A 26,534-nucleotide genomic window follows, 5' to 3' on the forward strand; every position below is an offset into this window, starting at 1 on the left:
TTCTTCCTTGAATCCCTTTTCCTTCCCTTCACTCCCATCTGTCCCTGGGGGAGAAGGAGCCTGGGTTGGGTGAGCATGAGGTGAGGCCAGGAGAGCCCAGAAGCATCAGGATGGCACAGAGGGCAGTGAGGGTCCCGGGGGGTCTTCAGGGAGTCACCTGAGGTGCTAGCCACACCTCAAGGTTGCACATGACCTTGGGTGAGTCCCGTGGTCTCTCTGAATCCCCCAGCGCCATCTTGACAGAGCAGAGGCTCAGTCATTCATTTCTCTGTTCTTTCACTCGGCACGGATTCACGAATGCCTGCTATTTTAAGTGCTGGTGGCACACAGTGAACAGGAGGGGAAGGAACCCTGCCCACGTGGAGCTCACATGTTGGTTGACGTGGAATAGATAATAAATAATAAATAAATAAATAAGCAAGCGAATCAGATGGCGCTAAATGGGACGGGAGCATAATTCAGCAGGAAAGAGAACCAGGGAGTGTTGTGTGGAGTCGAGATAGAGGAAGCACAGAGAAACCTCCACAGATGCTATTCTGGGTTTTGGGTGGCATATGTATCTCAAGTTCATGGTGGTGTTAGATTTTCATATGCAATTATTTTAAAAAGCATACAAATCAACGTTGTGTGGCAGAAGCCCTGGGAGGGACGGTTCTTGTGCGAATGTTCTGATGACTCAGTCACTCACCATTTTAGAACCTGCTCATCCCCCTCGATGACTACGTCTACCATTTAGGACAGAATATATTTTGCAATCCATATCTAAACCTTTGGTTTCACGTACCAGTATGATTTCAATTTCGAACATTGTGTTTCGAGGGTATGAAATTGATAGGCCTCCTGGAAAAGCAGATACTTTGTAATGAGTCTGGGAACAATGGTGGTGGTGATCTTGGATAGTCCTTAGAAGGCTTGACTAAGGCAACCTGTGAAAGAGCTCACCAAGGCGCAGCTATTACCACTGTAATTATTGTTTCGTGAGAGGATGCCTGGGGGTATAATAAGAACCGGAGCTGCCATCTGCTGAGCATGGACTCTGTGCAGGGCCTGCCCTGGCTGTTGTGTCCACATGGATCTTGCCCATACCTGACATTTTAAGGCCACCACTTGCTACTCCTCCCAGCACCTGCTACTCCTCCTAGCACCTGCTACTCCTCCCAGCACCTGCTACTCCTCCTAGCACCTGCTACTCCTCCTAGCACCTGCTACTCCTCCCAGTACCTGCTACTCCTCCCAGCACCTGCTACTCCTCCTATAACTTGCTACTCCTCCCAGCACCTGCTACTCCTCCCAGTACCTGCTACTCCTCCCAGCACCTGCTACTCCTCCTATAACTTGCTACTCCTCCCAGCACCTGCTACTCCTCCCAGTACCTGCTACTCCTCCCAGCACCTGCTACTCCTCCTAGCACCTGCTACTCCTCCCAGTACCTGCTACTCCTCCCAGTACCTGCTACTCCTCCCAGCACCTGCTACTCCTCCCAGTACCTGCTACTCCTCCCAGTACCTGCTACTCCTCCCAGCACCTGCTACTCCTCCCAGCACCTGCTGCCCCTCCCAGCACCTGCTGCTCCTCCCAGCACCTGCTACTCTTTCTTCCCAGTTAACAGAAGAAAGCAGAGGCTCAGCGAAAGAAGAGTCTCTTCCCACGGTACAAGAGCAGGGGAATAGCCAAACTGGGACCTGACAGGTACCTAGGACATGAAGTAGTCACTAGGTTTCTCTGAGGACTCCAAGAGGGGAGGGATGTGTCATATAGCCAAAGGGTCATCATTCTGCCTTAACCATAGCCCTCCGCTCTGATCCTCAGTTACTCCTAAGTTTGAGCCTCAAAGTCCATTCCCAGCTCTGGATTGCCTGTGGCAACTGGCACTCTGAACCTGAGGTGCCCAGCCTGTTTTAAATGGACTTGCAAATCCAAGTGGCACCAAATCAGCTAAGTCCCTGCACGTCACACCTATTTCTGCCATGCTGGGTTGACAAGTACACGGGCCAAGGAACCAGCTCTGACGAAACTGGAGAGACTGAAGTCATGGCTATAAATACGGGTCTATTGCTGGCCGGATTAGACCAGCTTGGGAAACCACAAGTCCCCTCCTGGCCACAACAGGAGATGGGGACCAAGAAGGGGAGGCATTTCCCCAAGGCCATGTGACTGTTCTTCCTGGCTATCCTTGTGTCACCGTGGAGACAAACTCAACAGGACAAGTCTAGATTGAACAAAAGCAGTGTAGTATGTGATTCCAGTTAGCCAAAGAAGCCAAAAACCCAGAGTACTCCTCTCCACCTCCTTCCCACGCAAAGGCCCCTCTTCACTCAGACTGTTTGTCAGCATCGGGGAAGTCAAGGCATACCTACTTCACAGCCAAATGTATACCTCTCTATTGTTCTCCCTATGTGTCTCTATCTCTGTCTCTGTGTGTGTATCTGTCTGTCTTTCTTTGTATGTGTCCGTCTGTCTGTCTCTCTCTCTTTGTGTGTGTGTATCTGTCTTTGTGTGTGTGTATGTATCTGACTGTCTCTCTCTTTGTGTGTGTGTGTGTGTATCTGACTGTCTCTCTCTTTGTGTGTGTGTGTCTGTCTCTCTCTCTTTGCGTGTGTGTGTGTCTGTCTGTCTCTCTCTCTGTGTGTGTGTATCTATCTGTCTCTCTCTTTGTCTGTGTGTGTGTGTCTGTCTCTCTGTGTATGTGTCTGTCTGTCTCTCTGTGTGTATGTGTGTGTATCTGTCTCTCTGTGTGTGTCTGTCTGTTTGTCTCTGTGTGTGTGTGTGTGTGTGTGTGTGTGTATGTGTGTGGTATGTTGGGTGAGTGCACTAGTAGAAGCCAGAGGACATCAGGTGACATCAGGTGTCCTAGTCTGTACCCTCTATTTTTATTCCTTTGAGACAGGGTCTCTCTTTGCACCTGGCACTAGGCTATTGGCCAACAACCCCCAGTGATCCTTCTTTCTCTGTGCCCACAGCACTGGGGTTAGCTGGCACAGCCACATCCAGCTTTTTACAAGGGTGCTGGGATCCACACTCAGATCTTTGGGCTTATGCAGTTAGCACCCTGACCCACCAACATCTCTTGCAGCCTCTATCCCCTTACAGAGGACAGTTGACAGCCTGAAAGGATATGGTAGGGAATGTGGTAGGAATGGTTACAGCGTGCAAATGGGAAGATGTTACAAACCAAGGTCTTTCCCCCTGTTCAACACTGGCCACCCCAGAACTGGTTAAAGCCATAGCCAGCAAATTACCCTACACCGTGGTCCCTCAATTATGGTGAGCCTCCACTTTCCCTGAAACCACACCTGCGCTGTGACCACTGTGAGAGCTGCCTGGGCACACGTCTCCAAGAGGTGGCCACCTGGTCTCTGAGCTTGCTCATGCATTAGAACCACATGAGAATGTTTGACATAGTCCAAATCCCTGGCCGAAGCCCTGATGGATGACACGTGTGTCTATGAGTGGGACTGGGCCATCTGCAGGTTTTTATCTTTCCCAGGGATCCCTGTGTGCAGAGAGCTCTGGAATCCTGTTCTTCTCGAGCACCCGGTAGTTGGTCCCAGACAATAGTGGAAAGAGAGACGTGCAGACCCTATCCCTGCTTCACTTAATAATTCATGGGGTACCATGAAAAGTGAGTGTGGCGATAACGAGTTTTATTGTTGGCTTGCAACCCTCGGAGCTGAAAGCACACAGGAACCCGGGAGGCAGAATTTCCTTTGCCTTCTCTTTTGCAACCCAGCCACTTACAACATCCTGAGCAGATGGGCCACAGGCTTATCAACCCTCAAGAGGCCTCACTTCATGTGGTACCCAGCTGGCCATCCAGGGAGATGGAGGGTTCTTAGAAGCCTCTCCTCCTCTCCAAGCTGCCTTTTCCTAACCTAAAGGCCAAAGGTTCACAGAAGTGGTTCCTCCGGGGAGACATTAAGCTTCAGGCTCTGAAGATTGGAAATAGAGACATCAGGGTACGCTTATGTCAAAGGCTTGCAGCCTAAGCCCAACCTCTTCTTGGACAAACAACAGCTAATGATAAAAATGATCATGCTAGAATCAAAAATTATTGGATTCTTCCTGGAGCCCAGAGATATCACTGTAAGCCCTTGCAAGGCCATAGACTGTAGAACTGTGCTAACCCAATAGGCTAGCATTAGCCACATACACTGCTGAGCAGTTGAAATGTGGCAAGCAGAGAGACACATGCTCTAAGCAAAGAATAAAGACCATTCCCAAGAAGATACCAAAACCAACAAACAAAAACGAAACAGAATAACTGTCTTAGAATAACTCCAGCTGGTTTGTAAGTCAGTATATTATTACAATTAATTTCACTGATGTCTTTCTTCCACCAGTGTTTTTTGTTTGTTTGTTTGTTGTTTGTTTGCTTTTCAGTGTGGCTGCAGTCATTTTAAAATTACACATGTGCTTCTATGTTCAGACTTAGCCTGAGTCCGGGAGAGTATGCCACCTACTGCCATGCCATGAACTTCAGGGATCTGAGGTGTGGCTGAGCCTCTTAGCCTCAATTTGACCACCTGTAAAATAGGGCACTGCTGTGGGGTTGAAACGAGGTGACACAGAAGGAGCACTCCGTACCATGCCAGGTACAGGACCTGGCTCAGAAAGGGCTCTGGTTACTACTAGGCTTCACACTGGAACCCTGTCCTGCTATTTATCACTCTGCAGAGTTTGTTTCTTTGCGGTTGGGGAAGGGTAAATTGTTCTATTTTTTTTCTTTCTGTTCTTTTTCTTTAAGACAAGGGTTCGATACATAGCCAAGGCTAGCCTTCAAATCACTATGTAGCCCAGGCTAGCCCAACAACAGCCCCAGCCTCTTAAGTGCTGATTTCAAGCCACCACCTAGGCGCTCTCTCTCTCTCTCTCTCTCTCTCTCTCTCTCTCTCTCTCTCTCTCTCTCTCTCTCTCTGTGTGTGTGTGTGTGTGTGTGTGTGTGTGTGTGTGTATAATCATTCTATGTATCCCTGGCTGTTCTGAAACTGGCTATGTAGACGAAGTTGCCTTGTAATGAGCCTCTGGCCTCTGTGTCCAGTGTACTGGGATCACAGGCAGGTTCCACCATGCCTGGCTCGGACATACAGTGCTCCTGCAGACATACTGTCTCTCAAGCTTGCTCTAAGGACTGAGGGTCAAGCAGGGACTCCCCTGGGTTTGGGAACAAGGTTAGGAGGGCAGAAGGAGAGGCAATGAGTTAGGAAACGGAGAAGCATGCTAGATAGCTTCAGAAAACAGAAAGTGCTCCGTAGGGGGCTAGGCAGGAGGAGATTGTCATCTCCTCCTTATGTGCAGTGGTTAGCAAATCTCTTGGCCTGCTGTAACGGATGCTACAGGGCGCATGGACATATCGCAAGCAAGACGTGCTGTGGGTTGAGTTGAAGGTGAAGAACATGAAGGCTCCTCCAGGAAGCCTTTTCTAATAGGGACATTTTAAGCCCATCATTGGCCTAACAGGTTGGGGACATGTAGGAACCCAGGGTTGGAAATCTATTTGAGCTAGAATTATGATCTACCACCTGCTATGAGTCCACTGACTTCAGACAAGATGAGGTGCATTCAGGATGGTACAGTCGTAGGCTATACCCTGACTTCAAACAAGTGGATATCATTTGCCTCAGTTTACCCTGCATGGTTGCTCCAGATAGATGCTCTCCAATGGTCCCCCCAACCTTGTCTTGGAAAGAGTAAGGTAGGGTTGAAGACGAGGTTGTACAGAATGCAGTGCCTAAAGTAGGTCGGACATGTCTAAGTCTCCCCTGGGGGACCTTCATCTTTAGCACCTAGTACAGAAATAGCAGTGTTGCGGGGCACTAATTTGGAGCCAAGCTCTCTATGATTCATGACTTATATTTGTATATTGTACTTACTTCTTTTTATGTGTATGGGTGTTTGGTTTCTGTGAACCACACTCCATACCTGGTATCCCTAGAAGCCAGAAGAGGACAATATCAGATCCCTGGCACTGAAGTTACAGACGATTGTGAACCAGATGGTTGTGAGCCAGATGGGTGCTGGGAATTGAACCAAGGTCCTCTGGTCCACTGAATCATCTCTCTAGCGTTTCCCTCTGACTTCCAAATCCCTTTCCACTGGGTGCCCAGCCTCAGCTGGTATGTCTGAGGTGTAAAACATGTGTCCTCCAAAGCCAGCACACTCTTAATCTCCAGAACACTTTTCCTATAGAACTGAAAGCTCTTATCTGGTGCCTCAAACCTCCACTGCCACCAATGGCCTCTGTCCTCTGAGGATGCCCATCTTTCTGACACAGCTAACCTTCATCCAGACCTGCAAGACCACACAGACCCTTGTCCACTCTCCCTGCTCTGAGCCTGCTCTATCATTGCTCAGACCATAGGGAACATGGCAAGCCCTTGTCTGGCCATTCTAGGCATCTACCTACATCAGTAAAGAGGAACATGGGGTTGGGGATTTAGCTCAGTGGTAGAGCGCTTGCCTAGCAGGAGCAAGGCCCTAGCAAGGCCCTGGGTTCAGTCCCCAGCTCCGAAAAAAAAAAAAAAAAAAAAAAAAAAAAAGAGGAACATTAGACCAGTGTGGCCGCGTTTTTCTTTCAACAGCTGCTACAGCTCCCAGTCCACAAAGACCTCACTGTACATCTATACCACATGGCCTGCATTCCGTTCCTGTAATTCTCCCTCTGAGCCCAATAGACAAGATTATAGATATTGTATTTAGTTTACACTCACCTACACACACACACACACACACACACACACACACACACACACACACTTGCATGCACTCTTACAATCAGGGTAAAGCCAAAACCTATTTTTAAAAAGATCATGGTCTCTTTCCCCATCATCCATGCGGACTGGACTGACATAAAATAATGAAGAGAAATACAAAAAGCTGTCCAAAGCTGTTAGGAAGGAATCTTGGGGCATGAGGCTGGGGCAGTGGCTGGGTGGGTGGGAGAGAGAGGTGTAATCTCAGGGTGAGTTGAACCAAGGAAAAGGGGGTAATAAGATTCTCGAGGGTCAGGAACACACTTCCATTCATCATGTTTGTCTGATCTAGACACACATAGAGACCCAGCCTGTCTCTTCCACTCTGTGATGTAAGCACCGCACTCCCGGCCTGGACCTGAGAAGGAACCAACTCCTATTGCTGCTGCCTTGGGCCTGGCCTTGGTGGAAGGGCAGAGCTGAGCCCCATGCCTGGGCCTTAGCAGCTCAGACGTGAGCTGACGGCTACATCCCGGCTACAGCTTGGCTACAGCTCTGCACTCTGGTGGACTGCTCTGGAACAGCTACTAAAGCAAATGGCAACCTCCAGGGAGCAGCTCCTCCTCTCTGAGACTTGACTTCTCCTTACACGAATCAGGGGCTAATGATAGTGCCTATCTCACAAGGCGCTGTGAGGGCTGAACAAAGTAATGGAGGACAAGTGTTTACAACAGAGCCTGCCTCCATACACGACAAGAGTTACTAACACTGCAGTGAGGGCAGAGGAGAGGCAGGTTGGTCCCAGCACACGACCTCCAGCTTGGAGCTTCCCTGTGTGCTTGCACTCTCCTTCTCCCCCTCCCTCTCCCTCTTCCCCTCCCCTCTCCCTCTCCCTCCTCCTCTCTCCCCTCCCCTCCCCCTCTCTCTCTCTGTATTGTGTATATGTGTGTTTGTGTTTTGTTCATATATGTGCACATCTGTATGAATTTGTGTATCTGTGTGTCTTTGTGTGTATATGTCTCTCTCTATGTAACTGCTTCTCTGAATCTCTCTCTTTGTGTGTGTGTGGGGGGGTGGGGGTATGGAGGTGTGGTGTGTTTTGTGCATATATGTGTGCATCTGAATGAAGTTGTGTATCTGTCTGTCTTTGTGTGTGTATGTGTCTCTCTGTAACTGCTCCTCTGGGTCTCTCTCTCTCTCTCTCTCTCTCTCTCTCTCTGTGTGTGTGTGTGTGTCTGTGTGTGTGTGTGTGTGTCTGTTTGCATGTCCATATGCCTCTGTGTGTCGGTAGGCTGTATGCTTGTTTCCGTGTGTGAAGTGCCTAACCATTGATGTATAGATCTCTGTGCGTGCTTGTGTGCTCATGGTGAGGGTAAGCTCAGGAGGCTGCTCACCCAGACCAAACCACCCCAGCTTAGTGCTCCAGGCTTTCTCCTGACTCTGTCTTCCTCTGCTTTCTGGTTCTTTTACTCTCTTCTGCTCCAAGTGGAGCCTGGAATAGGCTCGCCTGGTTCTTTCTTCCCTGTACTTCTCGTATTCCTGTCCACATCAGCCCTTTCCCTCTCAAAGCCTCAGTTTCCCAAGTATGTCTCACTCAGCACTCTTCAGGTGTGACACCACTCCACTGTCCCTCCCCCACAACTGACTACACCCATCCTGTGAGTCTGAAGTGAGCTGTCCCAAGAGCTGTTTGGGTGACAGTTCAAGGCAAAGTCTAAGACGTACCCTGGGGCGAAGATATCCAAACCTTCTGGCCATTGAGCCAACTGATTGTGAGGGCTATAACCTAACAGAGCACCAGAGGGCTATAGGAGGGGAGTCACCTGATGGGCAAGGCCTCTAGGCTCCATCACCTGAGTACTTCTGTGAACCAGGAGCTCAAAGTGTTGATAGAGTCCTATTGCCACCAAGAGGTGGACACTGTTTCTACATTTGTTTTATATGAGGAGATGAGACCCAGCAGAGTCCAATGACCTGTTTGAAGTTACCAAGCCACAAGCTAGGACTGGATCCCAGCATGGGGAAGAATCGGTGCGGTCTGACACCTCAGAACCCAACACTCAGTGTCATGCTGTCTTCTCTGTTACAGGGTCAGCAGACTTATGGAACTCTAATCTCCTCAGTGCTCACTGTGCTATGTACATGGCAGTCTGTCCCGGCTATTGTGTCACTTTCTGACGACCCATTTTACAGATCAGGAAAGTAGAGTCCAGAATCTCATGGCTGCTTCAGGAATGACTTCTGCAGGCTGGATGCCTGGCTTTATATCCTGTTTGTTTGTTTGTTTGTTTGTTTTCTAACCCAATGCAGCCCTCAGTTTCCCCTTGCCTGGGGTTGAAATTGTCACTAGTAGCTTGGATGAAGCACTACAGTTAAACTCCCTTGTTCATTTCCACTCTGCTTCTAATCAACCCAGAAAAAAACAGGACTCAAGGAAACTGGAGGAGATGACGGCTGCAGTGAGGAGCTCAGGGAGAGTGCTAATCCTATGCCTCTGTCACTGACCACCTTAACAGAAGCAGGTCTGTTCTCCGAATGAGGACATTTCTTAGGGGGAAAGCTGGTCTTGCAGTCTTGCAGCTCACGCCCTCCCCACTGAACGGAGCCTCAGTCAGGCTGATCCCCATGACTCCCGGGGCAGTCCAGGGCAGATCTATTTGGCCTTGGCAGTTGAGTAGCACGGCATTGACTATTCAGCAAGCCTCACAGGGCCACTGAAGGCCTGTTAGATGTGCTGAGCATGCCATAAACAGGAACGGTGCCCCTGACCCTGGACAGATGCTTCCTCAGAGTTTGAAATAGCTACCACCAGCCGAAAAGAAACCTGGGTCTGCAGAATGTCCACGGCTCTACATGTGCTTGAGGGAGCCAGCCACACTCTGCGAGGAGGCATACTCCTAGCAGGGTAAGAACATTTAAGTGGGTTGCTGCCCCATCACAGGGCACTCCGTTCAACCAAAGCCAATGATTCCTTGGGTTAGAGGACAGAAAGGGGCTCGTTCTAGGTCACACACACACATCAGTGGTAAGTTTATAATGAAGCCAGCCTTCAGCTCCTTCTTCTACCTGATGCCTCCTCAAGAAGAGTTTGTGAACTCCTCCCTACCCGAGGATGTTCTCCACCATTGTGTGCCAAAGGTCAGCGTCCTCAGCTCAGTGTGGGACAAGAAAGAATGGCCCCAGAAGTTGCTGTTCTACAACAGAGCAGAATAGGGCTTTCCTAAGTGCTAATGGTGGGGAAGTACCCAGCGAAACTCTACGTATGAGCTATGACCAATCTATGATAGCAGCCAGAGTGAACTCATGGAGGAGGGGTATATCAGGGGCTCAGCATGGAGACGTGACTAGAATGATGCTAAGTCTCCCCCTACAAACACTGCAAGTCCCCCCAGCACTATGCACCTGGGGCCAGCCTTGGCTCAGCACATAAATCACAGCTAAGAGGTTAGGAGCTAGGGCTGAATGGCAGGAAAGGCGGGAGCCAAGGTAGCCTTGGACAGCTCCACCCGACCCAATCAGCCATTCAAAGGTCTAAGACTGAGACCAGAGGAAGCTCTTGAAATGCCACACAGAGGACATTCTTTTTCCCAAGGCCCCTGCCTTTGACCTTGAACACCAAACCCACCTTGAGAACAAGATGGTCTTTTCCCCTCTGCCCCTGCTGGCTCTTGCTCTCCAAGCTGCACACACACACACACACACACACACACACACACACACACACACATACACTGGGTAGCAACTGGTCTTTCTGCTCTCAACTCATGGAATTGACATGCTGTTCGTTTGTGGGACCTAAAAGTCCCACAGCAGGTCACATCTGGTTCTCAACAGCTTTTATATGTGTAAGACAGGTCTCACATATCCCAAACTGGCCTCAAATAATAGATATCAGAGGATGACCAACTCCTGGCTATCGGGATTACAGGCATACACCACCACTCCTGGCTTACGCAAGATCAAACCCAGGGCTGTATACAAGTCGACAAGCAGTCTACTAACTGAGCCACATACTCTGCCCAAGAATGCAACACTCTTGAGAGCGGTTTCAATGCTAAGAGCATAAAAAGAGCCAAAGCACAGGACCTCAAGGAGTTTCTACCGAGTCCCAGTTTTCATTCATTTTACAAGAGTAAATTTCCTCACAGCTTTGAGACGCTGTTTTACACTTTTTCCCCAGCATAAGTAAGATTAACAAACAGTCCTTGTTAAGAGGGGAAGTGGCAGTCCACAGGGCACTGTGACATGAGCTACCAATGGTATGTATGCTGGGCTTTGGAAGCACCGCCCTGGCCCAACCAGGACATTAGAGGCGAGAAGACGGAGACCAGGTGCTGGGTGGGGCCCTGTGCAGGAGAGCCTGGCAGGGCCTCCACCTGAATAGGAAGCAAGTTCCCCTCCAAGGCTCATTCTTCAGGGACAAACGTTCTTGGACTCGGGTTACTTGGCCCTCAAAAAAGTTTCTACTGACCAAAGAATGGAGCAGGGAGGCTCTCTGTCTTTCCTCAAGCCCAAGCCTTCACCCCTGTCAACCCATGCCTTCTGTCTGGGTCTAGACAGGCCCAACCCCCGTCCTCTTGGTAGCCATGAACATGCCATCTCAAGACTCACAATTAATTTCCTTACTTTCCAGGGCAATGGTGGCAAGGCCAAGTTCCTAAAGGTGAAGGATTGCTATGAAGGACAGAACAGATGGCAAAAGGCGGCCGCTGTTACCCTCCCTGTCTTCTGCTGGAGAATGGGCAGAGGTCCTACAAGCAATAGCATACTGATTGTGGCTTCAGAAGACATAGTGGGCAGTGGGCAGAAAGGAGCCTCCTATAGTGAGGACCCCCCACTGGGCCGGGAGAGAGGCTGTGTGAGCCCTGGGAGTCAATACACTTCTACTTAGAGATGGGCACACTTCCATTCATGCATGCAAGAACACGAACACACACACACACACACACACACACACACACACACACACACACACAGAACCTTGGCATCTTCTTGTACTCTGATGAGCCTCAACACACACACACACACACACACACACACAGAGAGAGAGAGAGAGAGAGAGAGAGAGAGAGAGAGAGAGAGAGCCTTCCTGCAGAGCCCTTAACCTGCCCTGGAGCATACCGCACGCCAACCTACACCTTTTCTTTCTCCCAGTCCCAAGCCTCAGGCTAGGCTTGTGTCCTTGTCCCGCTGCCTGGGAGGCACATGTGGTTTCAGTTAGCAGCAGAGCGGGCATTTCCGTCCCAGACAGTGGGACCCTGCCAGGGCCCCAGCTTCATAGGAGCCCACGAGAAGGGCCACCTCAGCTCCCACTCCTCACTGGACATCCCTGGGACATTTCTCCTCCGGAAAACTCTGCAGTCCTTTCCCACTGGCACCCCCTCACCTGGAGCTGGACTCTGCACACACTGGAGAGGAAGTCGGCGGTGCCCGGTCTCTGTCCACGGCAGCTCGCTGCCCACCGCCTGCCCGCCTGCCTCCTCTCTCTGCTGTCTCTAGCAGGCTGAACGGGATGGGAGGAGGGCAGGGTGTCAGGGGGCGGGCAGGAGGGAGGGGAGGGGGCGTGTGGAAATGAAACTTTAATAACAGAGCCCCTTTTGTTTCGGAGCATATGGGATATTTCATACATACTGAAGACATTAGCCGTCTATATTTTTAAGGGCTCAGGCGAAAAGGATGAATAAATACAGCCCATGTTCTACTCAACAAACACACACATGCAGCCTGCTGGCTTCTGGAGCACTTCAAACCCCAGAGAAATGGCCCCAGTGACACCAGACACTTCAGAATAAACATGTTTCCAAGCCTTTGGGCTTGGCTGGCCCCCACTTGGAGCCACCTGAGGCCTTGGGGCTCCATTTCCCCTGCACCACCTACCCTTGTACCTCCACATCTTCAGCTCTATAGAGAGAGGCGAGTCCCTGGAACCCAGTCCCATACTATCCCCTTTCTCAGGACCCCCAGCCCCCAGCCAGATCTCAAGTATCAGAGTTCCAAAACAACTTGGAAATCTCTGCCTTCCTCACTGTACAAACCGGGGCCAAGGCCCAGAAATAGGCAGGGACTTGCCTGAGGTCACACAGCAAACACATCAGGATCCTGAGCCAAGGGACAGTTCTGCTTCCTTCAACAGACGGTGCCCTATTTCCTCACCTCAAGGGTAAAGGTGGGGAGACCTCAGGACCAGGAGGCAGGGCCAGCATGTGGGCTGGGAGCATGCCCGCCTCTTTTTCCCACTGGAACGTTGCTTTGAGCACACACACACCCCCCATTCTGGGCATCTATCCAAGGACACCGTCGTCACGATAGGAACAGGGCCCGCCCCAGGAAATCCCCTTTAGGCCGGCAGATCCCAACAGGCCTGGAGGCCTCAGGTGCAAGAAAGTTCCCCTCTATGGCCGTTCAGCTCCCACTCCTCAGGTGCTTTCTTTCTGTCCTCCAGGAAGAGAAATGGGCCCAGAGAGGGCCCGACCTTAGAGAAGGCAGTGGGAGGCCAGAAAACAGACGCTTGCCCTCTGGAGCCTGTGTTTGCTGCGTGACTGTGTGACTGAACAGGCCTTCAGTTCCCTTCAGGCAAACCCTCGCATGGCATCACGCAGTGGTGCCACAGGGCTCAGTCACCTCCATTCCTGTTGGAGCTTAGTCTCTTCTTGCCAGCCGTCTGCTCGTCCCTTTGTCTAACTAAGTAGCACAGGGCATGACACCAAGAGTCCACGATGAACATGCGTGACTATGATAGGTTGCCTGAATCCCTGCCATGAGCTCCAGCCATTTCTAAGCCTTTGTAGCAGCCATGCATACATGGTACAGATGTCTCAGCCTCCATCTGCTCCGAGACCCTTCAAAGATATACTTTGCAGTACAGTGTACCACCCATCTCTGTTGGTAGTCACTGGCCTCAGGGTGCTCCTTCCCTGGGTTACATGGGTGAATGGTACAAGCCTGGACCTCCAGTCAGGGACTCCTGACTCCAGACCTGGCTACTGTGACCCAAATGTCACTCATACATCGCTTGCCCTCAACCCTGGTCCTGAGACTGCAGAACCACCACCATGCCACTTCATTTAATGAAGCCTGTTGTGGGCCTACCCTGCCTGTTGTTAGGCAGCACCCCTAAAGCTATCTGTGATAAAGGACATTGGCCTGAATGCACGAGATCTGACTTTTTAGCCTCCATCCTACCATCAGTGACCTGCAAGAGTCCCTCTAAGGACATGTCCCCGTGCCCCATGAACAAAGTAGACAGAATCATCTCTCTGAGTGACAAAGGACGTGAGAGGACTTTCACCTACATGGTGATACCCTTCTCTGGAATTTCATGCTGTGTCTGGATCCCGACATTAAGTTCTATCTGGGTTCCAACAAGCCCTAACTAGTCTCCTTGCCCTTGGGTGGTCCTCAATGTAACCTTCACCCATCTCAGAGTCAGTCTGCTGGAACACCCCTTCCATTCCGACCCCCCAACAATGCATAGGCAGCACCTCCCTTCACCCCAGATGAATGGCTATACTGGGGGAGGGACATTTAAGATCCCACTTCAGTTCCCTTTCTCTGACACTCAGACTTTCCACTCAAGTTGGGTGTCCCTTTGGTCTCCAGGAAGCCAGCCATTCCACTGTCCCTTCCCACTTCTGTTGACAGCTTTCTGGTGAGAGGGGTCCATGAGCTCTGGGCACAGGCACAGAACTCTGTCGGTGAAGCTCAGAGACGTTTTGAAAGAGGCTTCTTGTGAGTTCTGGGCTGGGTTCTGCATTAGGACATTTTCTAGGTGAGGAGCAATTGTCTTGATTATAGTCATTTCAGACAATGATAACAATCCTGCCATGAGCAGAGCACAGACTGCTGGCGCTGTGGGAAGTGTTCTGTGAGCACTGTCCCTTTCCTGACAATTTTTTGAAGTTGGGAGGAGACTAAGCTGTAAGCCAACTGGCCCCAGCTTGTCCCTTTCAGAGCAGGTGTACATGAGGGGCCACAATCTTCAGCATTTGCTTCTCACTAATACATCACCTGACTCGAGGGCCGGCTGCCTCCGGGTCCTCTGACTTTTGAGCCCCTCGGGGAGGAAGGTGTGGCCTCGGATTTTTCTTTCTCTAAGGCAGCAGAACTGAGGACAGGGCTTTACTCCCAATTTAGCTCTCCACTCCACTGATCTGGGGAAGGTCCTCAGAGACAATGGACAGAGAGCAGTCAGTGCAGCCCATGTGGAACTCATGTCTGTGGCCGAAAGTCACAGATGTGACAGCACTAAGCATAGGTGATCTTACCTGCTGTTTCTCATCCAAGCCGGTTCATCTTTCCTTAGGCAACCTGGTGGGCCCTCGCTAGGATGTCTAACTTTGTGGGGCACCAGATTCTCATAGTGCACCATGCCCAGAATACTTAAGCTCAGGTCATGTTGGGTGTGTTGGTCCAGGTAGAGAAAGAGGCCAAAAAGGCTCCTGAGAATGAAGATCTCGAGTAGTAACTGAGTGACAGGAAGTTCCAGAGCCTAGAGACTCCACTAGATCAACTTGGTGAAAGCCACGGGAAAACAACAGGTGTTGTCTTGATTTCCCAAAGAAGGGCTCCTAGGATATTACCCAAGGTCCTTAAGTTCTAGGGACTTAAGCTGGACCCTTGCAAGCCCCAGTTTAGCCATCATGATACCCTAGCAGGATTCAGAATGAGGAGAGAGTCAAGGAGAATCCCATTTGCACTGGCTTCATGAGCACCGTTCATGAATCAATGTTTCTCTCCAGCTTCTACACCCTCACCTGCTTTCAGGATGGGGTATTTGAACCAGTACAAAAGTACCAAGCCTGACTGTGTCTCTGCTCCTTGCTCAGTGGGACTCTGCTATCCAGGCCTTATCTCCCCAGAGACCTCAAGAAAGACCTAGAGCTGTGAGAGGAACCAGGAGTCCTCACCCCTGCAGAACAGTCCACACTAGGGCCCCCTCTGACACATGAGCTGTCCCGATCGCATCACAGCAACGGAGTTGCTTTGGGGGTAAATTCCATCCAGATGTACAGAGGGTGGGGTGACTTCCTGACAGAGCAGGACGGTGAACTGATATGTGGGGCCACAAAGCCAGCTTGCCAGTGCCCAGGGAGCCCAAGATAGAACATTGACTTCCACAGAAGCCAAAGGAGGGATTTCAAGGCCAGGTTCTCTGTCTAGCCTCCTTGGTAGGCAGAGGGAACTGAAGCCTAGAAAGGCAAGGGTGATGGGGAGAGATTGGCTGGGTCGGGACCCCAGATGTCTCTGGCAGGAGCTCTTATGTTTGAGAAGTGCTGGATGGGAACTGGCTGGTAACCTCCTCCTCAAAAAGTCCCCAAGGAGCCTTGGATTAGGAGGGCAGAAGCGGGGGTCAGGAAGCGGAGACTGTGGTTGGGGATCACTAATCACCTCCAGATTAAACCGGAGACTATTCTGCATTCCGTTTATAGAGAGGATAGCATGAGGAAGGAGGCTGTGGGGTAATATTACAAATGGCTTGCCCTCCCTTCATCCCCTACTTTCTATGGTTATGGGGAGCCTGGGGCCTAGGCCTTTTTCTTCAGGTGGGGGGCGGGGGGCTCTCTACGTGTCTCCTTTGACTTTTGCTGGACCACATACCTTCCTGGCTCCTTTGGGCTGACTTACTGGAAGGCCGGAAGAGGCCAGTCAGCTTGGGGGGGGAGGGGCATGAGAACTTGGAGAGAATGAAAGGAAACAAGGGGGAGTGGGTAAGGGGGGGTATTGAGAAGGGGATTTTTTGCCTCCTGCCTCATGTTTTGGCTGCCTCGGTGCGAACATGTCTAGGCGCCTTATCTCGAAGGCCAGCACAGTCTACATAAGAAAGAAAATAGTGTCTGCAGCAGGGGAAAATACATCTTGATTAAACATCCCTTTGGAATAGCACTGGGGGTCTCTTATCAGCAGGCAGCTGGGCCCCACATACCTCTGTCTGCCTGTCCCAAGGTTCCCACCCCCACCCCAGCTCCCTACACCATGCCTCCCCAGCAAGCAGACTGTGTAGAAACTGTAGTCGTCGAAGCAGCTCGGACTGGACTCACCTCGTTTTTTTTGCCACTGTCCTTGATGCTAAATGACTCGGGGCCAAATTCTTTCCCCTTTCTGGGTCTCAGTTTTTCTTCATTAAAAGTCAGGAAGGGAGGGATGAAGCAGAGAAGCAGATGGTGTCTCAAGACCTTTCCAAGCATTAACACTTTGTGATTCTGACATTTTTGGAGGTTGTCTTTTTTTTTTTCTTCCCCTTCAGTTTTTCAGCCTCCACTCCAATCCAAACATACTAAATGTCTACAAACATCTAAAACATCCAAGTCCCTATTTCTCCCTGGAGACTCGAGAAGCACTTGCTCAATCTTGGGTGAAGGCACTGGACCCTGAGCTGGCATGACTCACCAGAGGGTTCTTCTTGGCTCCTATGAGAAGTCCAGTAGCAGCAAAGATCCAGCAACATTTTTCGACGCAAGTATTTTTTCCTCAAGGTACATCTTCCATCGAAACCTACATGGAAAGGTGGGGCAATCAAAACATGCTGCCAGCTCTGCCTACCCCCTTCTCTGTCTTCTAGCCCCCCCAACTTTCCTCTATAGCCTCCAGGAACGCACTGATGTCCCTTGAAGACTTCAGGCACAGTGGACAGAGATGAGGCCGGTACGAACTGGATGGTATCTTTTTCTTTGAGTGCTAATGCTATCGTCTGATGGCTGAACTTGCCAGGCTCCCCTCCCCAAGTTGCTGGGGCATTCAAAGGAAAAAAATCTCTAGGGACACGCTTAAAGGATAGGGTTGCTGATAGCGATGAACTCCAAAGTGCTCTGTAGCTGGAAGAGAGGCTTGGGAGTGTACCTTCCACAAGTCAGCGATAAGTGTTTGTGACATGGATAAGCTAATTACCCTGTCTGATCAGATCCATCCACTGAAATATTGTCCTTTGCCTTATAAAATACATGCAATTCTGGTGTTGATCAGAAGGTAAAAATAAGGTACCCAGAGATCGTAAGAGCACAATACTAGTGTTTATGGTGAGTGTGGACTCTAAATATGAGAGCAATGAGGGTTTTTATTGACCATCTGTCTTATTCTTCCTCAGATGATTAGGAAAACTCAGGGCTGGAGGGTCAGCAGCAGAAGCAGGGTCAGAGTGAGAGCTGGAGAGTAAAAAGCCATCTGTCAGGAAAGCCAATCCACGGGTGGGGGAGGGGCTGGCTAGCTTTTAGGGATTCCATGCAATTTAGAGGTTCAAAACCACTCCCTTTAGATATTGAGTCTCAGCTCGCCTTGCCCAGGCTCCTAGCCCTGAGACACAAGGATGAGGAGAAAGCCCCTTTATGTGTCAGCTAGGCCCAGTTCTGAGCCATGATAAACACCTTTCTGTCCTCATTCCTCCTCAGCCCTGCCAGCCAACCGTCTGCTGCAGGCCACAAGTCTCAGCCTGTGCACAGGACTCCACAGAGTGCCTCTGTCTTCCAGCTGTCTGAGCGGCGCACGGTGGTCACGGTCTACCGGCTGGCAGAAGGCAAGGCCAGAAACAGCAGAGCCACATCCTGCCTCACGTCTGACTTGACTAACAAACTCCCCTGTCCTGCCAAAACTCGAAGCCCCCTCTCCTCCCCACCTCTCCCCTCCTGGCACCTATTTAGCCCCCAGTCACCATGCACTGTCCACCCTGCCTGTTTTCTCTCTAAACTCATATACTGCCTAGAAATCTATTCCTGAGCTCCAAGCGCTAACGAGTCAGAACGGACACACACAGAGATCAGCAAGGACACGAGGAGAACCTTAGGAAAATGTGTAACTCAGAAGCCAGAGACAGAGGAAGCACTGAACCCAGGCCTCCATGGCTCTGCTTGCAATTGCCACAGATTGAACATCCGGGCCCCCCTCCCTGGCATGATTTCTTCTCCCAGAAACACACCCACCTCCCCCGTGCCGTCTCATCACACACTGCCTTACTGCTCCAGGCAGCACCCCAGACCCATCCCAAGACCAAACTGTGAGGACAGCTCAAAGAACTGCGTCTCTTCAGACCCCAGAAGGCCTCCAGCCCAGAAGCTGGTAACTAAGAGTGGTCCTTGGGCAGAGTGAGCACAGTGCCCAGTAAATCCACAGTAATTTCTGTGCAGTCTGAGGAGAGCATTCACAAGGCAAAGACGCCCAAGCCAAGAGACGCCTCCAGAGATGTTGGACTCTATCACTGGACACAAGACCCCAACCCCAAAGGGGCTCAGGGGTTTGTGGAGATGTTCAAGGACACAGCTTCAAAGGGTCTTTTCTGTCTTGAAAGGCGGTGTGTGAGGACAAATATGTAACACTTAGAGACAAGCCCTCTCTGTCCTTTGAAAGCTGGGTCAAGCTGTCTTCCCTGAGGCTTCACTGACCTCCAGGGCCATCCCAGTATTGCCTTGTCTTTCAGAAACTCCCTAGCTGTCTGGAATGGTCTTTCTTACCTTTAATTCCTCACAGCTGCATACAGTGGTCTAATGCAACCTTGAATCAGAACGGGCTTTCTCGAAATTATTTTTGATGACCCAGAAACACCATATGCAACATCTAAGTCCTTAGCCATGAGAAAATTGTTCCTTTAAAAACTTTATGGTTGGGTCTGGAGAGATAGCTCAGCGGTTTAAAAGCACTTCTTGCTCTTCCAGAGGACCCTGGTTTGATTCCCACATAGCGGCTCACAGCCACCTATAACTCCAGTTCCAGGAGATCCAACACCCTCTTCTGACTTCTAAAGGCGTCAGGCACACATCTGGCATACATGCAAGCAGAACACGCATACACATAAAACAAGTAAATCTAAAAAAAAAATTTTTTTTTAATTTTATTTCGTTCACTGAGGTTGCCAAATCTGGCAAATAAAAAAAAAATGCAGTCGCCCCACTAAGTCTGAACCGAGACAGACAATCTTTTTTCTTTCTTTAGTGTAAGTACGATTAATTATCCGATATCTGGGCTGTATTGTAACACAACAAAATTATTTGTTTTTCGAGTTGGGAGCATAGTGGAAGGTAGCAAGTGCCTCCTTGGAAGGCAAGAGGCCCGGGTAGTTTGATCTCCAGCACCACCAACAAGGAAAATTAGTTATTGTTCATTAATGATGGAGTCTTGTCTCCAGCAGTGGCGCTCACCATCTCTGGAGGCTTGTCTTTGCATGACTAACAAAAATTAATCATGCTCTAGTATGCAAATTTAACTACCTATTTTGCATTTTTACCTGTCAGGTAGAATGGAGGGGCTTCTTGGTTTTCCACAGCCCTCATGTGTCTTGATCTCCCAGTTTTTTTTCCTTTTTTTCTTTTTTTTTCCGGAGCTGGGGACCGAACCCAGGGCCTTGCGCTCGCTAGGCAAGCGCTCTACCGCTGAGCTAAATCCCCAACCCCTTGATCTCCCAGTTTTAACAGAGGGACAAGCAATCTCAGGCACTGAGTACCATTTAAGAACACTGTCCTGTTCTGATTGTATTTTACCTATATAGCCGCTATGTACTGGAATAGAGTCTTCCATTTATAGCGGCAATATGAAGTTTCTTTGGAAATAAGCATGTCTTCAAGGTGTTTCAAGTGACTCAATCTAAAGGAAAGTGTTATATAAGTAATGTCACAGGCTAAACAAGGATAAGACACAGCTGAAAGCTGGAGCCCAACAGACCCAGGCTTGAGCTTGGCCTGAGTAAAGGTGCTTCTCTCTTTTTTCCTCTGGGCGGCAGGGATCTTGGCCCTCTGATTCCAGTGAGCACTCAGCCTATAGGTCTGGGAGGCCTGCAGGAAGTGCCAGAGCCTTCGAGCTGTGATTGCAGGGGTGAGGTTCCAGCCCACTGCTCTCCATCACCAGGTCCCTGGAGCCCCTTTATACAAAACAGCCTCCTGACCAGCTTGACTTCAGAGACTGTTTCTGAGGAGGCAGCCGCCAGGCACTTTTCACTGTGTTTCCAAGTCAAATCCAAACCTTTTCAGCCTTGCCAGGAAACCACCCCACCCCACCCCCTTTCTACTCTGGCTGCCTCCAAGAGTCAGGGCTGCAAGCTTCCAGATGCTGCCCCCACCTACCAGGCCCCTTCCGGCCCAGACAGAGCCTGCCCCCCCCACCCCTGCCTGGCACCTTCTCCTTATCCTCCCCGACCCCCTCCCCAAGCCTGGGGCTCTGAGCAGAGAGCTGTGGAATTAGAGGCAGGAGGTTGGGAATAGAGGCAAAAAAGGAGCTAATTCTCCTTTTGCACCAAAGGCCCCAGTGAGTCTTCAGACCACGATGGGACAGCGTGGGGAGCAGTTAGCTTCATCTTTTCTCAGAAATCCCTTCAGCACCCCTTTGCCATCGCCAGTGGTCACAAGTTGCCTTTTTGTTTTTTTGTTTTTTTGTTTTTTTTTTTTGTCTCTTCACACACCAGGCACCCGTGCAGTATGCCCCATCGGCTCCCTATTTCACCATGATGGAAACATTCTAAGTGACAAAGTGGGGAATCACCATTTTCTTTAAAAATGGTCAGCTGTATTAGTTGTTTTCCCCAAACCACCTAGCTATATAGAAGGGACAAAGCTCAGGGCTTGGACTTAGGTAGGGTGACTTAGTCACCCACAGATAGCCACTGACCCCAGCTACAGGGCATCAGTGTTCAGAGTTCCAGGAAGTGATTGAAAGATCGAAGGTAACCAAAGCTGCCGCGCTCACAGGAGACTGGCAGCTTTGCGCTCTTCCCATTCGAAGTGGAGCCTGGCACTGCCCTTTTCTCTTACTGAGTTTTGCTTCTCACTTGGGGCTCCATCCATCCGAGGGTTTTTCAGCTTAGTCAGGAACCCATAACTTAGGCTGGAGGGGATCCTGGAGAAGACATGGGAGAAAGGCCTGGGGACCATCTCGAGCTGCGGTACCCTTCTTGATCCTCAGCGAGATGTGTCTCCCCCAGGCGCGGAGGCAGGCTAGGCCCAGACATCAAAGGGCCCGGGCGGCGGGTGCTTTGAAGGGAGCCTTGAAGAGTAATAGGAAACATGAGGATGACACTGTGACCCAGCCCAAAGCGCAAGACTTGGAAAAATGAAAAGAAGAAACTTCTGGCAGCCCTCCGTGTGGGCTTTGGCTGAACTCAGCCCCTCACAGCTGCTGGCAGTCTGTCCTCTCCCCCTGGATGATGTGGGTCCTCGCATAGCCCAGAGGAGGGGACTTCTCCAAGCAGCTGACGAACTCTATCCACTGGACTCCTCTCTTGCTGCTCTAGGCAGCACCAGCACCATAGCTCAGGACTTGGAAAGGGACCACGGAGACTAGGAATAAAGTCACTTGAAGATCCTCTGACCCACGGAGACTCTGCTGCTCATAACTTACACTCTGCCAAAGGTGTCAGCCGCAATTAACTAGACCCATGCAGATGACAATCTGTTGGTATCTACTGAAGTCTGTGTACGGGCCTCCTAGTCTGCGACAGCAGTTCTCAGAAGCTGTCTGGCATTTGTACCGGCCCATATGCTCAGAGATGGTTTCACCAGCAGAAGTCCATTGCAGGACCATTTGTGGAAGGAAGACTAGAAATAATATCGGTATGCTTGGGTTGGGGATTTAGCTCAGTGGTAGAGTGCTTACTTAGCAAGCGCAAGGCCCTGGGTTCGGTCCCCAGCTCCGAAAAAAAGAAAAGAAAAAAAAAAAACAAAACATAAAAAATATCGGTATGCTTGCACATCACCAGTGCTAGGCAAGCATCCCACCTCTGAGCTCTGCCCCTCCACTTTACAAGCAGTCGCATATTATACACACCATTGTGTTCGACATGTGCCTCCGTGATTATTTCTTTTTTTTTTAAAGATTTATTTTATTTATTATATATATAAGTACACTGTAGCTGTCTTCAGATACACTAGAAGGGAGCATCAGATCTCTTTACAGATGGTTGTGAGCCACCATGTGGTTGCTGGGAATTGAACTCATGACCTCTGGAAGAGCAGTCGGGTGCTCTTAACCACTGAGCCATCTCTCCAGCCCCCGTGATTATTTCTTAAGACTTAGCTGCAGACCGCCACCCCTAGATTTGCCTTCATACGCTCACTCGTGTCGTTCGGGTTTATTTTCCCTTCATAGTGGTTACGCAATATGGATTTGTTAATGTCAGAAGCACATGAAAGCTTTTTATAGAAACAGCATCCTCTCCTTTATAGAGAATAAAGTCCAGAGGTCAGTCTGGCTTTATAGCCTTGTAAGCACCACCCTACCTCTCCTTCTCTCTCTCTGCCTGCACCCTAGTCTAGCACAGCTGTCACGTGGTGCTGCAGCCCCAACACGGTCAGCGTAAAAATCTCCTCCTTCCATTCAGACTCCATGGCTTTCTGGGTTTGAGGTTATAAACATCTTAAGATCTACTTGTCTCCATAATGGGTCCATGAGACCCATTCCTTACCTACATGGGAGCCCTTCTCCCACCCTGGCTGCGTGGGTATCCTCCTGGCATCAGGGGCTTGAGGGCTGCAGGAGTCCAGGGCAGTGAGCATGTTCTAAGTACTCCTCGTGGAGCCGGAAACCCAGCACAGCATGTAGGATGCTCCTAAGGTGGCCATATGGGAGGTGCCCGGGCTGGCTCCAGAGGGAGACTAAGGCTAGTCCTCCCATCCTACACCTCACTCCAAACCAGGGATTGGGTCCACCTTGTCAGCCTCACAGGTCTCTGTGAAAAGGGTGGGAAAAGGCACCTGAAACAAGTCTGCCAAACCCAGGAAGGTAGGCCTTATCGAGGAAGCAAAGAAAATGCTGGATTCTGGGCCCTGGTAGGGTCCCAACCTTTTCTTTCAAAGGAAAAGTGGAATTCCAACAGCTTGTCCCAGGTCACCCAGAAGCTCAGAAGAGACGAGCTGAAACTAGAACCTTCACCCTGTTCTTGGAGGCCTTTTTGCAGGTAGTGAAGAGACAGGCATTGGGGTCGTTTAATTTGTGTGTGACCTTGGGCACATCGACTGTGCTTCTCAGGACATATGGGGGGTAAGGTCTAGAATTGTCCCGTAAGGTAATTATATAATGTCCTTTCTGATCAGTGATTTATTTCAGCAATGCAATAAAGAAGCACCTCACCCTTGAAGTCTAGAGTCCCAAGCTTAGTAGCAGGCTGCTAGTCTTAATACCCTTGAGTTTCTCTCATGTAACTTTCTGTCACCTTCATATTTCACTGTCTACCTACACAGTTTCCTGCTCACTCATCCACCCACCCATCCATCCATCCATCCATCCATCCACCCATCCACCCACCCATCCATCCACCCACCCATCCATCCATCCACCCACCCATCCATCCATCCACCCATCCATCCATCCATCCATCCATCCATCCATCCATCCATCTACCCATCCACCCACCCACCCATCCATCCATCCATCCACCCATCCATCCATCCATCCATCCATCCACCCACCCATCCACCCACCCATCCACTCACTCATCCATTCATCCATCCATCCACCCACCCATCCATCCATCCATCCATCCATCCACCCACCCATCCATCCATCCATCCATCTACCCATCCATCCACCCACCCATCCACCTACCCACCCACTCATTCACCCACCCACCCACCCATCCATCCACTCATGTCCATATAAGCATTTGTTCATCAAATATTTCTTGGGTTCTTATTTTACTTCAAGGTCTGAGGCTACTCTCACAGAACACAACAGACACACATCTGCCTTCCCAGAACCACGAGGGACACAAAACCAATCCAAGCATACCACAGCTCAGGGTAGAGTCAGAAATTGTAGCATAAGAAGCCCAACTATGAAGCTAAGAGGTGATGTTGCACACCTGTAATCCCAGCACCCAGGAGATGGGGCAGGCAGATCTCTGAGCTCAAGCCTGGTCTACAGAATGAGTTCCAGGACAGCCGGAACTACACAGAGAAACCCTGTCTCAAAAAACCCAATACAAAAAGAAACCCAGCTGTGGGAGGGATGCTGAAGTGGCCTATGTTTGTGTGGAAGGGGAACAGGTATAGAAGAAGGCTTTCTGGAGCAGGCAGTCATGGATTGGACTCTTCAAAGAAGAAGTTCAGGGAGCTTCTGCCTGAATCATCTCCTGCTTCCTAGAGTTGGCCTCTGTGCTTTGGGGATTTAAGTGAGCACATCATAGTACTCGTCTCCCAGGCTCCACTCTACAAATACAACTGGTAATGCTGGGATTTCCTTCCTCCCATCCCATTTTCCAGGCAACAAGCCCCTCAGCCCACCGAGGCCAAGGCAATCTTGCCTAAACTCACCTCTGCAGGCCTGGAGCACTGCCCAGTCACCATCACACATGCCAAAGTCCTTGATGCTCACCTGTGTCAAGGACCTTGAGTCTGGTATATTAGCCCATCCCTGGCAATGTCCTTCTCTGAGACTGGCACAGCCATGGGAGCTCCCATGGCTCCTCCTTCCATGTGGGCTGGTTTATGATGCCAAAGAGACCTTTGCCCAGCTCAGAGCCTCTGAGGCCACCGCTGGCAGAATCTAATGAGCTTCCAGAACTGGGGACACGGAACTAGACTGACTTGCTGGGATCTCTTTTGAGAAGGCTGTGATTTGGGAGTGCCAAGAGCTCGTCTGGGCTGCCCGGTCCCAACCAGTACCAGAATTCCCCAGGCATTTTTCTATGTCTCTGTATCTGCTCAAACAATCTGCACAATCCGGGAGGTTCCCCTCTCCTCCCATCTCCACCAAGTTCTGCTCACTCCCAGCTACTTGCCAAAGCCCTCCTCAAACAGAGTAGTCCAGCTTAGATGGAGGGTTTGGGTTTAGGAGAACAGACTCGGGCCCCAGTGGTTGGCTGTGAACCTTCTATAACTACAAAGCAGCAGAAAAGAATAACTGTGTAGCGCCTGCTTGTTGAGTTTTGGCGAGCAAGAAAATGCATACAATGTGTCTGAGTCTTTGGAGCCCTGGTTAGTCAGGGCTGCTTCAGACTCAGCCTTCAGTGGCTCAGCCTTGAATCCGGAGGGCAGCATATGGCACTTTGGGTCACTGGGTCTCTGGCTGAGCTCCCAGATAAGAGCACTAAACTGGGCAGAGGGAGTTTTCCCTTTTTTGTCTGGCTGTGTCACTCAGTCCCTTTGTGACCTTGAGCAAACCTCTTCCTCCTGTGCCTCTTATGATTGGGTGAGATACTGGGTTCCTGGGGTCAGGAGATTGCGTTCCCATCCATAGCACAGTGCCAAGCCTAGCTCCAGGCACACAGATGATAGGTCCTTGAGGTTGGCTTGAGAGGGCAAAAGAGGACAGGGGAGAAGGAATAGGGAAGAAAAAGAACTCCGTAGCCTGAGGCAGTGGCCTCTGCCTCCTTCCACTTAAGTTCAGAACTGGGAAAGGAGTGGGGGAGGTGGGGACTTCTATAAACTCTGTGTCTACACAAGAAACTAAGAAGGTAGTTTATAGCCTGGATTTACTATGTCTCCAGCTGCCTGGACGTGGACAAGCCAGGTCTGTTCAGCTGTGTACCAAGGGCTGGGTGAGGCCTGGGGGTGGGGTTGGGGAGTTCGAGGAGTGAGGTGGCAAGCACTCAGCCTGGGCTGGACAGGAAGGAGGTAAGTAAAGAGACCAGAGCGGGTGGGGTGTGTCTGAGTGGACGAGAGGCAGTGTGTATACAGGGTGGGGTGCCCTTGTTCCACACCTCTGTGACCTTAGTCAAGTGAGGTCACCCCCTTTGTGCCATAGAGCTAACAATGGGAGGGGCAAACAAAGCCTAGGAAGGTCCAGTGCTGGCACTCAGCACAGGCGCAATAAATCACGGAATTTGCTACTCAAAGTGTCATTCTCATTGTGTGTCTGAGTGTAGTGACGTGCGCAATGAGACAATGGAAGTGCGCGCGCGCGCGCGCGCGCGTGTGTGTGTGTGTGTGTGTGTGTGTG

The 26,534-nt window shown here is 50.4% G+C and overlaps 1 protein-coding gene across 4 annotated transcripts in view; it reads right to left on the minus strand.

The window, feature by feature from the left end:
- Positions 1 to 25,073, minus strand: part of Synpo (synaptopodin) — a 65,986-nt gene extending 40,913 nt beyond the window's left edge. For 2 of the 4 annotated variants that reach the window (XM_087593306.1, XM_087593310.1), the window contains exon 1: positions 12,076 to 12,194. The gene's annotated coding sequence lies outside the window, so the exon portion shown is untranslated. Of the gene's footprint in view, positions 1 to 12,075; positions 12,195 to 12,758; positions 12,841 to 17,075; positions 17,181 to 24,907 lie in introns of those variants that run through there. The other 2 variants (XM_087593308.1, XM_087593305.1) reach the window with 2 other exon arrangements.
- Positions 25,074 to 26,534: the final 1,461 nt, after the last annotated feature.

This window comes from Rattus norvegicus, chromosome 18, assembly GCF_021556685.1.
Source record: "Rattus norvegicus strain SHRSP/BbbUtx chromosome 18, alternate assembly SHRSP_T2T, whole genome shotgun sequence".
NCBI lineage: Eukaryota > Metazoa > Chordata > Mammalia > Rodentia > Muridae > Rattus > Rattus norvegicus.